At 35.4% G+C, this 14,579-nt stretch overlaps 1 protein-coding gene across 2 annotated transcripts in view; it reads right to left on the minus strand.

Moving 5' to 3' along the window:
* The window catches only part of LOC111046929, a 151,937-nt gene that overhangs the window by 116,269 nt on the left and 21,089 nt on the right, over positions 1-14,579 (minus strand). For both annotated transcript variants that reach the window (XM_039434965.1, XM_039434966.1), the window contains exon 2: positions 8,069-8,117. The gene's annotated coding sequence lies outside the window, so the exon portion shown is untranslated. The remainder of the gene's footprint in view (positions 1-8,068; positions 8,118-14,579) is intronic.

Consider the following 14,579-nt stretch of genomic DNA (forward strand, 5'->3'; position numbering starts at 1 on the left):
CAGTATTTTAGAAGACAATACTTCCTTTCAAAGCTGTATTATTCTTGATTTTATTGATAGGCTATTCCGTTGATTCAAACTCAAAATGAAAAACGATATAAATCCATCTACATACGATCAATTTCCAACTGGAATCCAGAACACGTCGAGTATGGGAGCTTCACACAGAAAATTATAAACAATGATCTTCTTTAACTAGCTGTACTGCGCGTACTGTCTCTAGCTGAACATTGAAGTAGACTTGTACTCTCTTCAACACATCTGTGTAAATTTGTACTCTCTATAGCCAATACAGTGTGAATTTGTACTCTCTTTAGCAGATCTGTATAAATTTGTACTCTCTTTAGCAGATCTGTGTAAATTTGTACTCTCTATAGCCGATAACAGTGTGAATTTGTACTCTCTATAGCCAATAACAGTGTGAATTTGTACTCTCTATAGCCAATAACATTGTGAATTTGTACTCTCTTTAGCAGATCTGTGTAAATTTGTACTCTCTATAGCCGATAACAGTGTAAATTTGTACTCTCTTTAGCAGATCTGTGTGAATTTGTACTCTCTTTAGCAGATCTGTGTAAATTTGTATTCTTTATACCCAATAACAGTGTGAATTTGTACTCTAGCAGATCTGTGTAAATCTGTACTCTCTATAGCCGATAGCAGTGTAAATTTGTACTCTCTATAGCAGATATCAGTGTGAATTTGTACTCTCCATAGAAGATAACAGTGTGAATTTGTACTCTCCATAGAAGATAACAGTGTGAATTTGTACTCTCTTTAGCAGATCTGTGTAAATTTGTTCTCTCTATAGAAGATAGCAGTGTAATTTGTACTCTCTTTAGCAAATCTGTGTAAATTTGTACTCTCTATAGCAGATAACAGTGTGAATTTGTACTCTCTTTAGCAGATCTGTGTAAATTTGTACTCTCTATAGCCGATAACAGTGTGAAATTGTACTCTCTTTAGCAGATAGCAGAGCAGACTTGTACTGCATAATAGCAGAGTGGGTATGGAGAGGGAATGCTTTATATTTTTCCCATTGCAGGGAAACAGAGTGAGAGCTTCAACAGCTTTGCTGTCAGTTTTGATGCAGCCTCAATTTGTCACCAGTCATTCCGCGCAAAAGAAAATGTCAAACAACATAAATTATTTGTCGTCTCCTTGTTTACAAGTCATTTAGACAGTCATGACTGTTTTAGAGCGAGAACATATTTTGGCATTCTTTCCATGCGTTTTCAGAATCAGCAGGCAACAAGCTCTCTGATTGTCTGGGCGCCTGAGAAACGCCTAATATGGTCTCGCCCTTATAGACTCATCCATACAGTTCGTAGGGCCGATTTCCGAGGTCGGGATTTAGCTAAGTTGTAGACTTTAAACAGCTGGAGTCAGAAAATTGGCTTTACGAAACGGGGAGTAGTCGGAGTTTTTATGATAATCTTTATTTTCTCATTTTTTTAATTAGAAACGTTTTTCCTTGACGAAATGAAACATTCTGAATAATTCAAAATAGCTGAAACTTTACACTATTTTCTCTTTATTGTACTCTGTATTCAATTTTCAAGTTTTTTGAAATTCAATTTGAACGTGGACTGCAACTACGCCCCGTTTCGGAAAGCCAATTTTCTGACTCCAGCTGTTTAAAGTCTAAAACCAAAGACCTTAAAGAGATATAGACCCACAATGCCTATGCCTTCCCAATGATAGCTCTTATTTGAAATTGATGGCCGCCATTGGGGTACTTTAGCACGAGATATTATACCTTTAAATTTGTAATACTATAGATTACAAAGGCATTGGTATGTAATAATCTTATAGGTTGCCCCCTCAATGGCCGATTTCAATTCCAATTACGACACTAGCGCTGCATGTGAGTCTATGCATCTTTAAGGTCGTTGTCTAAAACTTAGCTAAATCCCGAGCTCGGAAACCGGCTGTATACACATTCACATAGAATTATTATTGTAGTTTATTATTTCCTTGTGTTAGATAGTTGTATTCTTTTTTTTTTATTGATCTGTCCGTAGTTAGTTCCGTAAGTACGTTGATTTTAGCTTGATGGTGGTGCTAAATTAGAGGCTTTCTTTCCCTAAATTGAGTTGTTCCCAATGCATTTTTCTACATTTCTAAAGTAAATTCATATTTGAGAGAGTTAGATAATATGGATGTTTGTCAAGCTCTTCTCCACATCATCCCTGTTTCAAATCACAAATAACTATTAGGCTCAACTCACACTTACGCAACTCAGGTCGAGAAGAGACTCGACTCTAGTCGAGAGCATGTGCTTCCAAATGGTGACACTCAGACCAGACCATCGACTCTAGTCTCGCAATTGTCACCATTTGAAACACAAGCTCTCGACTAGAGTCGAGTCTCTTCTCGACCTAATAATATCGAGTGACTTGGCTGGCTGAGGTCTGGTGTCAGAGTTTTCAGGTCGCAACTGATCAATTTCTGGGCCTCTGACATGACCCGAGGACTGCTTTTAAGGCAGCCGGGACCGACAGATTAGCGTGTTCATCCGAAAAATGAGAGTGGCCCGAGATAAATATCTTGCCCGGGTAAAAGATAAATATCTTCTCGACCTGAGTCGCGTAAGTGTGAGTTGAGCCTTAGACTAGAATATAATTAGCCTCATAATATCTTAACCGAATCTCTAATTGAGAAATAACTGAATATATCTATTAATTCTGATAAAAATTAGGCTTTTTACACCCCTGCGCTACATGATTCCAATAAAACTGATGATTGAATCGAGCCTGGAAATCTCTTTTGACTCTTCGACGGAAAGCAGAAGGCTTAAATGAAAAATGAAGGCGAGCGAAGTGAGCCTGCTCATCCTATTTCTGGATGATCCACCCGGAAATTCAGGGGGCGGAGACTCCTGACCAGACGGATGAGGCGAGCGAAGCGAGCCTGCCGGTTAGTTTACGATAAAATTTTGGAGTCGAAGTAGGCTAGAAGGTATCTAGCTAGAATAGAACAATCTATTTGTTTTCTAGCGATATTTCTACTAAATAATCGACCCTCGTATTGATGAAGAAATGTGAGATAGAATAAAATATCCCTGGAATCATTAGAATTGATAACATTTTTAGTTCGTAATGTTTGACAATTCAGCTGAAATGAAGCCATTTCTTGAAATATGATAATTATCTGTATACTTAGAAAACACCCCTCGTATACTTAGAATACTAGTGAAATACAATAAATTTCATTAAAGCAGTATGAAGAAATTTTTGGATCGAAGTACTAGTAAAATAAACAAAAATTTGAAATAATTACATTCTTAAAATCTTTCTACTAAAAACATCCCTTGTAAACATCTGAATAAGGATTCATAATAACTACGTAAAGTCAGAATCGGCGATTTTCAGATTCCTCTAACCGGTAACGTAAACGTATCGGTAATACAGAACGTTGGAGATTGTAACGTCGACTGTAACGTTTAATGACATCTCCTCTCCCACTATATTGCGTTTTGTAATATATTCATAAAATATTAAAATAGCTATTAGAAGAGATAATAGAGTAGATTATTTGTATAATAAATTATACCATCCACCTTTAAAATAGTGATAAGTAAGAAGATAAACTCAGAAATAATTCTATAATCATTCTTAGGTTCGTAGCAACATCCACTCTCACTTTGTAAGAGTCTATCACCTTTAATAGAGTCTGATGCATTCTGGTATCATCTTGTACCAATCCCCAAGGCCGGAGCTTGAAATTTAATTTGTAAGGTTTGAGGTTATGTTGACCCAAATTTTGAAATTATCTCATTTTAAACAAAAAACCCATCTCCACCCCCCACCACCTATCAAATTCTTATTAAAATACGTATCTCATAAACTTTTGAGCATAGATAACAGTCACAAATTCAAAATAATAAAATTATCTCATAAAAACACATACAATGTCCTTGAAAGTCGATCGGAATTTGCACAAATTTGAAGATATGTTTTTAGTGATAAAAATGTATTTCACAGGACACTAATCACTGATTACGATTGCAGAATCATAATTAACTAGTTTTAAACCGCGAAAATTGATTTTAAAAGCGAATTAATTCATAATTTTGAACAACGCTAAAGGTCAACCAACTCGCGTAAGAACGAACTGAACGACTGACGGACTGACTCGTCATTCGATGACGGAAATGTTTCAGCGCTAGAGGAGGGAGCGCTGTATAGTGAAGTCCACGTTATAATGGCAGTGGAGAAAGATAACAGAGCAACGTTTCCGATTCTCTGCCTTACCACTGCCTTCTCTAGAGGATAGCTGATCCCGGTATCTTATTATATTAAAGCTGCATAGACAAAAATCTGGTGTGGCGCACTCACACAACTTTCCTTGCCGTTATGAAAATTGATCACTGACGCTAGTGTTCCCGCGCATCTCAGTCTACTATTCAATATTTGAGCCAGCTGGTGACAAGGCAATAACGCTGGACACACACATGAGGTCTGCTATCTCTTCATAGTGAATGATTTAATAGAATCAACAATAATTTGCAATTGAATAATCACATTTTCTCGAATTTAAAGCTTATTTTCAATTTTAGGTGAAAATGTTACTGAACATTAATTGTAGAGATTTTCATGCTCAATCTACTCCACTTGATTTTTTTTGTTTCAATTGTATCTGGAGCCTGATAATTGGGAATCTAACTGCATTGATGGGGCGGAGCTCCTGAAATTTTTACAGATATGGGACTTGTGGCATTTGATAGAGCTTATCGATGACTATTTTAGGTATGAATTTGATCAAAATCGTTGGAGCCGTTTCCGAGAAAAACACGAAAAACCCTTTTTTTGGCAACATTTTCGCCATTTTAGCCGCCATCTTGAATTGCATTTGTTCGAAATTGTTCGTGTCGGATCATTATAGTGAAAGGACCTTAAGTTCAAAATTTCAAGTCATTCCGTTAATTGGGAGATGAGATATCGTGTACACAGACGCACATACACTCATACACACACAACACACACAACACACACACCACACACACACACACCCACACAACACACACACACACACACACACACACACACACCACACACACACACCACACACACACACACACACACACACACCCACACACACACACACACACACACAACACACCACACACACACACACACACCCACACACAACACACCACACACACACCCACCACACACACACCACACCCACACACACACACCACACACACACACACACACACACACACACACCCACACACACACACACACACACACCACACACACCCACACACACCACACCCACACACACACACACACACACCCACACACACACACACACACCACACACCACACACCACAACACACGTACATACAGACCAATACCCAAAACCAGTTTTTTGGACTCAGGGGACCTTGAAATGTATAGAAATTTAGAAATTGGGGTACCTTAATTATTTTCGGAAGCAATACTTTCCTTACCTATGGTAATAGGGCAAGGAAGTAAAAATTCACAGCCCAGCCGTATTCTCACAGAGAAAATCTGATGTAATATTGACTGTTCATTCTTTTTTGAAATAATAAAGAAAGAACTGGCTTATACACGTACGGTATAAGAAATTCACGAATGACGCATCATCATGTCTGAACTACTGGACTGATTAACTTGAAATTTTGCATATAGATACTTAATTTACCGAGGATTGTTATAGGCTTATTTTGGATTCTTCAAGATCTCAGTAGGTCAAGTTTTCAGGCTGTCAAGTTTTTGATTGGACCCTTACGGAGCACGGGTTACCGGCCAGTTATCAATAATCTGAATAGGAAATTTCTGGTGCACCTAATTAAGACTAGAAATTGAAAATAGATTGAAGAGATTAAAAGCAAATCATTTTCTTTATTATATTATAGATTCTATTGGAATGAAATTTGATATCACTTCCAATATGCAAGAGTATTACTTGAAATTCAACGAGAGAGGTAGGCCTACTTAATGAGATAGAAATTTGCATGGAATGATGCAATTCAATTTCAACTTTTACCAGAGAGTAGATCTCTCTCGCTCACTTTCTCACGCTCTCTCTCTCTCTCTCTCTCTCTCTCTCTCTCTCTCTCTCTCTCTCTCTCTCTCTCTATGGAGTGATCCGTCAAAAATAATAAAATATTATTATTATGTGATTAATAACAGTTTTGTTCGTTTTTCAGTCTGATCCGGCACCAGAAGAATGGACTGAGGATGGGGTGGTCTAGTGGATAGAGTGCTTGCGTAGCAGCATAGAGATCCCGGGTTCGAACCCTCTCATTACCAGAAGTTTTTTAACCAGATCACTCCCGTGTCATCGGATGGGCACGGTAAAATGTCGGTCCCGGCTGAAGTAAGACAGTCGTGAGGCCCATTGACGGCTTAAATTATATATTCAGGCGGTGGGACCTTCCCGAAAGGGACTCCCCACCAACAAAAGCCATACGAATTTACTTTACTTTTATGTAGATGCATAACAATATAATTATCTATAGTTATTATATTACAAATTGCTTTTTCATATCATATACAGTTCAATAATTATTTTCTTAGTCTATATTATGTAAATTCATCTATAATTTTGCTGTTTAATAAGCTATTGGTATAAGTGTATAAGCCAGTATATATTGTAGTCTACATAAATAAAGTACTCAATCAATCAATCTCTCTCTCTCACACACACATACACACGCACTCCCTCCTTCTCTCTCCACTCTCTCTCATTTTCTCTTTGAATATGCAAGAGTATTACTTAAAATTCCACGAGAGAGGTACTTAATGACATAGAAATTCGCATGTAATAATGCAATTCAATTTCAACTTCTACCAGAGAGTAGAACTCTCTCTCTCACTTTTGGTAGAGAGTTAGTGGGGAGGATATTTTTAATATTCTTTCCGAAGAATGGACATTGATCTGTCCAAAGCTCCGCCAATTTATGTAGATGCATAACAAGATAATATCTATAGCTATTATATTACAAATTACTTTTTCATATCATATACAGTTCAATGATTATTTTCTTAGTCTATATTATGTAAATTCATCTATAATTTTGCTGTATTGTAAGCTATTGTATATAAGTGTATAAGCCAGTATATTGTAATCTACATAAATAAAGTACTCAATCAATCAATCAATCAATCAATCCCATTTTCTCTTGAATATGCAAGAGTATTACTTAAAATTCCACGAGAGAGCTACTTAATGACATAGAAATTCGCATGTAATGATGCAATCAATTTCAACTTCTACAGAGAGTAGAACTCTCTCTCACTCTCTTTCTCTCTCTCACACACACTCACTCCCTCCTTCTATCTCACACACTCTCTCTCATTTCCTCTTTGAATCAAATTATTTTTTGAATCAGTGAATATAGGATGTTAAATATTTCATCCGCTCTCAATACAGAAAAATAAATATTAGCTGATTTTCAACCCATGATCAAACGCAATGCAATTGCTTTGAAGTGTTCAACACGACTGTTCGTTCTCATAATAAAAATAAATTAGAATTGATAGATTATTATCCCTTTGTGGCTCTTGTTGGAGAGAGAAAAAAAATAGTATCGCACAATAATAATCATGACGGATGCATTGAAAGAGAAAGACAATGATAACATTTTTAAGTGAAACGTGAATTATTGTATGTTGGAGAGAGACAGGAAATAATATTCCTCACAACAATATGAATGTATCATGCATGAATAAAGAAAGACACTGATAACATTTTCAAGTGAAACGTGAATTTATCGGTTGTTGAAGAGAGACAGGAAATAATATTCCTCACAATAATATGAATGTATCATGAATAAAGGAAGACAATGATAGAATTTTCAAGTGTACCATTGTGCAGCATAAATTTATTGGGATTAGTTCCACTCGTGCTGTATGAAATTTGAATAATTCCAATTGATGGATTAAATGAGATGGAAATGAATTGAAATTCATAAAATTTGTTCTCTGTTGTGGACTGAGATGCGTCTTAGTCTAATTTTTTTTTCCAGTACAGGATATTTTGTTTAAAAACTCGGACAACTTTGGATACACTTTGAAAATTCGGACTCACCTATCAAGCAGAGGAATATTATACTGAGGATGCGGTTCCACTTGATTATCTGGAAGTAGAATATTTCAAATCAGTTCCAATCTTTCACAAACTAGCCTGAAAATATAGTATTATTGTAGAAGAAAATAATACTCTTAAAACCCTTCTACTATACTCTAATGATCAATTTGTTCGATACATGCCAGTTTTTGTGTAGTCGAGAAGTTGATACTGTGGTAATTGTGGTAATATTGAATGAAAAAGACTGAGAAATTGTCAAAAAACCACTGATTTATTGATAATTAGAAAGACCGGTTTCGGTTATTACACCATTGTCAATCTCTGATAATCCATTGTTTATCAGAGATTGACAATGGTATCCGAGATTGACAATGTATCAGAGATTGACAATGGTATCAGAGATTGACAATGGTGTAATTACCGAAACCGGTCTTTTCTAATTATCAATAAATCAGTGTTTTTTGACAATTTCTCAGTCTTTTTCATTCAACATGCCAGTTTGTTATAACTTACATGGGAATGAAATGAATATGAAAACTTGTATGAAATAAAAGTACGCATCTTTATTGGGTGAGCATCAATCGTTCGACAAGACAAGACAAGACAACTCCTCGTTGCCCAGTTGACTTTTTTAACAGTGATGCCATTTCTATATTTTATTGTCATTTTCAATATAGTTATCTACAATGTAGAAGAGTATCATTGTAGATATTATTGTGATATTATTGTAGTATTATTGTAGAATTGAATAGTTCTTCTACATTGTAGAAGAAAAATGAATTTCCAATAATATTGATCTAAATTATTGTAGTATTATTAAATAATTCTTCTACATTGTAGAAGAAAAATAAATTTCCAATAAGATTGATCTAATTTGTTCCTTTTTTGAGCTTTTTATGAGCGTTCAAACTGTTGAAATTTGACTTTGAACTCGACTAATGAACTTTTTTAATTTCCTTGCCCTATTACCATAGGTAAGGAAAGTATTGCTTTTCAAAAAAATTTAAGGTACCCTAATTTCATATTTTCTATACGTTTCAAGGTCCCCTGAGTCCAAAAACATGATTTTTGGGTGTTGGTCTGTGTGTGTGTGTGGTGTGTGTGTGTGTGGTGGTGTGTGTGTGTGTATGAGTGTATTGCTTTCCAAAAAAAATTAAGGTACCCTAATTCATGTTTTCTATACGTTCAAGGTCCCCTGAGTCCAAAAACATGATTTTTGGGTGTGGTCTGTGTGTGTGTGTGTGTGTGTGTGTGTGTGTGTGTTGTGTGTGTGTGTGTTGTGTGTTGTGTGTGTGTGTGTGTTGTGTGTGGTGTGTGTGTGTGTGGTGTGTGTGTGTGTGTATGTGTGTGTGTGTATGAGTGTATTGCTTTCCAAAAAAAAATTAAGGTACCCTAATTTCATGTTTTCTATACGTTTCAAGGTCCCCTGAGTCCAAAAACATGATTTTTGGTGTTGGTCTGTGTGTGTGTTGTGTGTGTGTGTGTGTGTGTGTGTGTGTGTGTGGTGTGTGTGTGTGTGTGTGTGTGTGTGTGTGTGTCTGTGAACACGATAACTCCATTACTATTAACTGATTGACTTGAAATTTTAAACTTAAGGTCCTTATACCATGAGGATCCGACAATAAGATATTCAATAAAATTCAATTCAAAATGCCGGATGATGACTAAAAAGCCATGTTTTTCACTGTTTTCTCGAAAACGTCTTTAACGATTTTCTTCAAATTTATTCCCTAGATAGCTATTTATAAGCCCTATCAACTGACATGAGTCTCATTTCTGGGAAAATTGTAGGAGCTCCGTAATATTCCTGAGAAGAATGAATTTTGTTAAATTTCTATCACGATTTTCTCAAAAATGACTTGACCGATTTTTTAACAGTGCTGCAACTTCTATATTTTATTGTCATTTTCAATATTGTCATCTACAATGTAGAAGAGTATCATTGTAGATATTATTGTGATATTATTGTAGTATTATTAAATAATTCTTCTACATTGTAGAAGAAAAATAAATTTCCAATAAGATTGATCTAATTTGTTCCTTTGTTTGACGTTTTTGAACAGTATGAGGTTCAAACTGTTGAAATTTTACTTTGAACTCGACGAATGTACTTTTTTCAACTTTGAGTGCCCATGAAAAACTATGAAAAACTATCGTGGAACACTCTGTATTTAACTAGTAAATATATAAATAAGAATATATTAGTATCAGTCCAACTCTCTGAATGAATAGAATAAACAATCGATTATCACGTCTTGTTGTGCAGTTGAGAAGTTGATATTGTGGTAATTATCCACATCAAATAAAAACTAAGAAATTGTCAAAAATGTTGACAATTTCTTAGTATTTTTATTTAATCGATTATCACAATCTTCATGAACACCTCTGTCCATTATCTATTTATCTATAATATAATATATAATAAGAGAGAGTAGGGTTGTGTTTGTTCGTTTGTTCGCATCAAAACATGTCTACTTGTGGATTGCATACCGGAAAAACGAGAATGATTTAGATTTCCAAATTTTTCACATAGATTCTAAAAATATCAATCTCGTGCACCTGGAAGCCCAAATTTTATTTTTCCTTCTAGATTTTCCAGAATTAATGTTTAAATTTCATTAATGGTACATTCGATTTCATTAAAAGATCACCAAATCATATGGTCGAAATTAAAAAAGGAACATCTGTTTCTATATTGCTTTCTACCTGAAAAACATAGTTTTGAAACTTCGTTTTCCTGATGCAATGTTTAGGCCTACACGTGGCATGGATTATTATTCAGCTTGGACAATTTTTGAGACAAATGCTAAATAGACGTCTACAGTTTCATCAATGCTGTATCGGCAATATGAAAACGCATCCAGTTAATATGTCGTTGAATGAAGGTGTTGTTATTTACATAAAGAAATTATATTCTTCCATTTTTATTTAATTAAAATTTCAAAATTATTCGAGCCCTGATAGAATGACTGACTCACTGTACATAGGCCTATTTTGAATTCTTCTACATTTCATTACGTCAAGTTTTAAGAAAGTCCCTTGCGAAGCACGGGTTACCTGCTAGTAATATAATAAAGGAAATAACTGGCTTGCACGCGTACGGGATAGGAAACTCACCAATGACGCATCATCACGTCTCAACTGATTAACTTGAAATTTCGCCTTTTGATTCTTTATTTACCCATGATGATTATAGGCCTATTTCAAATTCTTCAAGATTTCAGTTTGTCAAGTTTCTAATTAGACCTTCGCGGTGCACGGGTTACCTGCCAGTATAAAATATAATATCGGGGTACCGAGCTTTCGCTCGTTATTTATCTATTGGTAAACAAAACACAACTTTTTGAAATGATTGGGGAAGGACTAATATGCAAAGCCCAGAACTGTTTCTTCCCCGAATTTTGATTTATACACTATAAATAGTCCAAAAAGTAGGTTATGTTCCATACACTTGAATTCAGGACCAATTTTCAGTCCAAACATTTGAAAACAGAAAAGTTCAAATTTAGATTGTTTACAAACCAAACTCAATAACAAAATAACACTCACTAATCACTTAAAACTGTGAAATAATTATTAAATATGAAAATTCTGATATACTATAATTTAGAATGATATACCATGTTTATAACATGGACCTCATTAGAGAACAAGAACAACCACAACATGATACAGTATCAACACAATATGATACAGTATCATCTCAACATGATACACAACACTATGATTTGATACATTCGATTTGTGGAATGATAGACAAGGATAGCAACACCAATGTTAATCAAATACTACTATTATCACTCCCTCAGTCAACTCCTTCTCTTTCTCTCACTCCTTCATTTTCTCCTTCTTCTCCTCCTTCTCATCCTCCTTCGTTTCCACCTCCTCTTTGACGTCATCTTCTTATCATTTTTCAACTTCTTATTCTCCTTTTTCCCTTCTCTTTCTTCATGAAAGAAGGAACATGTTATGTTCAGTTATTTTACCTTCCAAACCCTTAAGGTTTCTTTATCTTTCAGGTCGTGTTTATATTCTAAAGCTGGCTATACGTCAGTTTATGAATTTTGGGGATGAGATATTTTGATTTTCCACAGACGCACTCGCTCACTCACTTCAATTATCCACAGATAACGAAAGTCTCAGCTGTTTTTCCAAGGATGAATTATCCTTTCAATGTCCTTCAGCGAGTTTTCCCAGGGATGAGACCTAGTGCAATCGAATTTTTATATCATAAACCTACTATGTTCCAAATTTCGTGAAAATCGTTAGAGCGGTTTTCGAGATCCGTTGGACATAAATAATCATATAAAAACCATTATGAATAACCAATAAATATATACAGAAATTGCTCGCTATCAGTAGTATTCTCAACTCTGTGATTGAATAGGATAAACGATCAATTATCACATTCATTATGATCACCTCTGCCCATCATCACAGATAGACGAAGTTAACCGGTGAATATAACACAGTCAGTTTTGAATAATTCATACCCCGCCAAAAATCAAACCGGCGTTCCACCACCTTTTCTCTCAACGAGAAGCAACTCAAGCAGAGTTGAATAAATTTCTCAGACCAACATTCGTATATGAAACTGTTGAATCCATATATTACATAGATTATATGTGTATTCAACTAGTGCCTGCTGAATGCATGTATATATTTCATCTGGAATTTCATTTAAGGCAGAAGCGAAGAGAAAGGAGCATAGATCTTTTGTGGAGAAGATACTTCCCAGAGCCGAGAAGACGGTATGGAGATTTCCACTCATATTTTTCTAGTCTGGTTTTCCATATTTCTGTGGCTTTGATTTTCTACTTCAGAGTCTGTTTTATATAGCTTGGGAGACTCTGTGATTCAGGTGATAGGGGAGAGAGAGAAAGAAAGAGAGATTAGAATGGAATGGAGTTCTTTATTTATGTATGTTACAATATATACTGGAGAGATTGATTGATTATTTGCCTTTATTAGGACGGAGTTAGGACTCCTGGTCCTCTCTGCCACACAACCCTTTACAATAAGAAAAAAATACATAAATAGATTACTCAATAGATTACGAAAATAATTGATTACATATTATGTAATAGGATTACATAAGATTAATAATAGAAATAAATAAATTCTTAATATAAATACAATCACATACTAATTAATAGAATAGAAGAGAATCTTCAACTTAATTTATTAATACAATTAGAAAAAAATATTTTATAGGATATTTTATGATAAATCCTATAAGAGAACCTATAAGAAATTATGATGATCGAGATAGAGAGAGATAGAGAGGAGAGAGAGAATTGAATTGAATTGAATTGAATCGCTGCCTTTATTAAAAACCTAGGAGGGCGAAGTTAGGGCACAGCCGGCCCTCTCTTACACTTAACCCTCCATACAAATCTAAGTTACAACTAAAACAACATCATAAACAATGAACTAAAGTAAAAGAAAACAATAACTTAGAAAATTTACAAGAAAAAATATATATAAATATAATAACTATATTTAATTTTTATTATATTATAATTATTTATAATTATATATAAATATAATAAAAATAAAAAAAAAGAGAAAACTCGAACTCCTTTCGAATTTGAGTACGTAAAGGTGGTTATGCAGAAAGGAAGAAGAGAAAAGTGAATACAGTTGAGAATTTTCAGTCCAAATCCATAGATTATTCCGGTAGAAGAAAGGGAAGAAGGGAGAAGAAAGAAAAGAAAAGGAAGAGAGAAAGAAGGAAGAAAGAGAGGAACCACACATACACACACACACACATATATACACTATATAGACTTGAATTACGGGTTAGGGAGCATTCCAGCCGAGTCCACCACCTCTGATCCACCGCAAGACAGCCGCGCCGAACCGGCGACGTCCCTCAACTAGCTTCAGCTCAGCAGGCAAAGAATTCCATAAACTACAGGCTGTCACAAGGAACGACTTATTGAACATAACAGTCTATGTGTTGGGACAGCCAGCAGATGGGATCCATGCCGCGTTCCTCACGGCCAAAATCACCCAAGTAACGGTACTCCACTGCCAGATACTTAGGCGTTTTGGTTTTCAATATCTATGCAGGAAGCACAAGCATGATGTGATCTACTCTCACGCAGCTTCATGAGTTCAAGTCTGTTAAAGTATTCGGTCACATGGTCGTCACGTCTCAGGTTGAAGATAAAGCGAACACAATAATTATGTGCACGCTGCATCCTCTGCAAAAGTTGAACTGTCATGTCAAGAGTCACAATGTCACAGTAGTTGAAGATTGGGAAAATCAGAGTCTTGACCAGCATAACCTTTGTAGGAAAGGGAATGAAGAGAGAGAGAGAGAGAGGAGAGAGAGAGAGAGAGAGAGAGAGAAAGGGAAAATGAAAGAATGGAGAGCTAGAGGGAGATTAACAAAAAGATAAAACGGCCAAAGAGGAGAATAGAGAAGAGAAAGGGAAAGAAAACTCATCACTAGAAAAAGAACTAAAGAAGAAAAGAATGCGCTGGGAAAATTTGCTACACGCCT

This window comes from Nilaparvata lugens, chromosome 8, assembly GCF_014356525.2.
Source record: "Nilaparvata lugens isolate BPH chromosome 8, ASM1435652v1, whole genome shotgun sequence".
Lineage (NCBI taxonomy): Eukaryota > Metazoa > Arthropoda > Insecta > Hemiptera > Delphacidae > Nilaparvata > Nilaparvata lugens.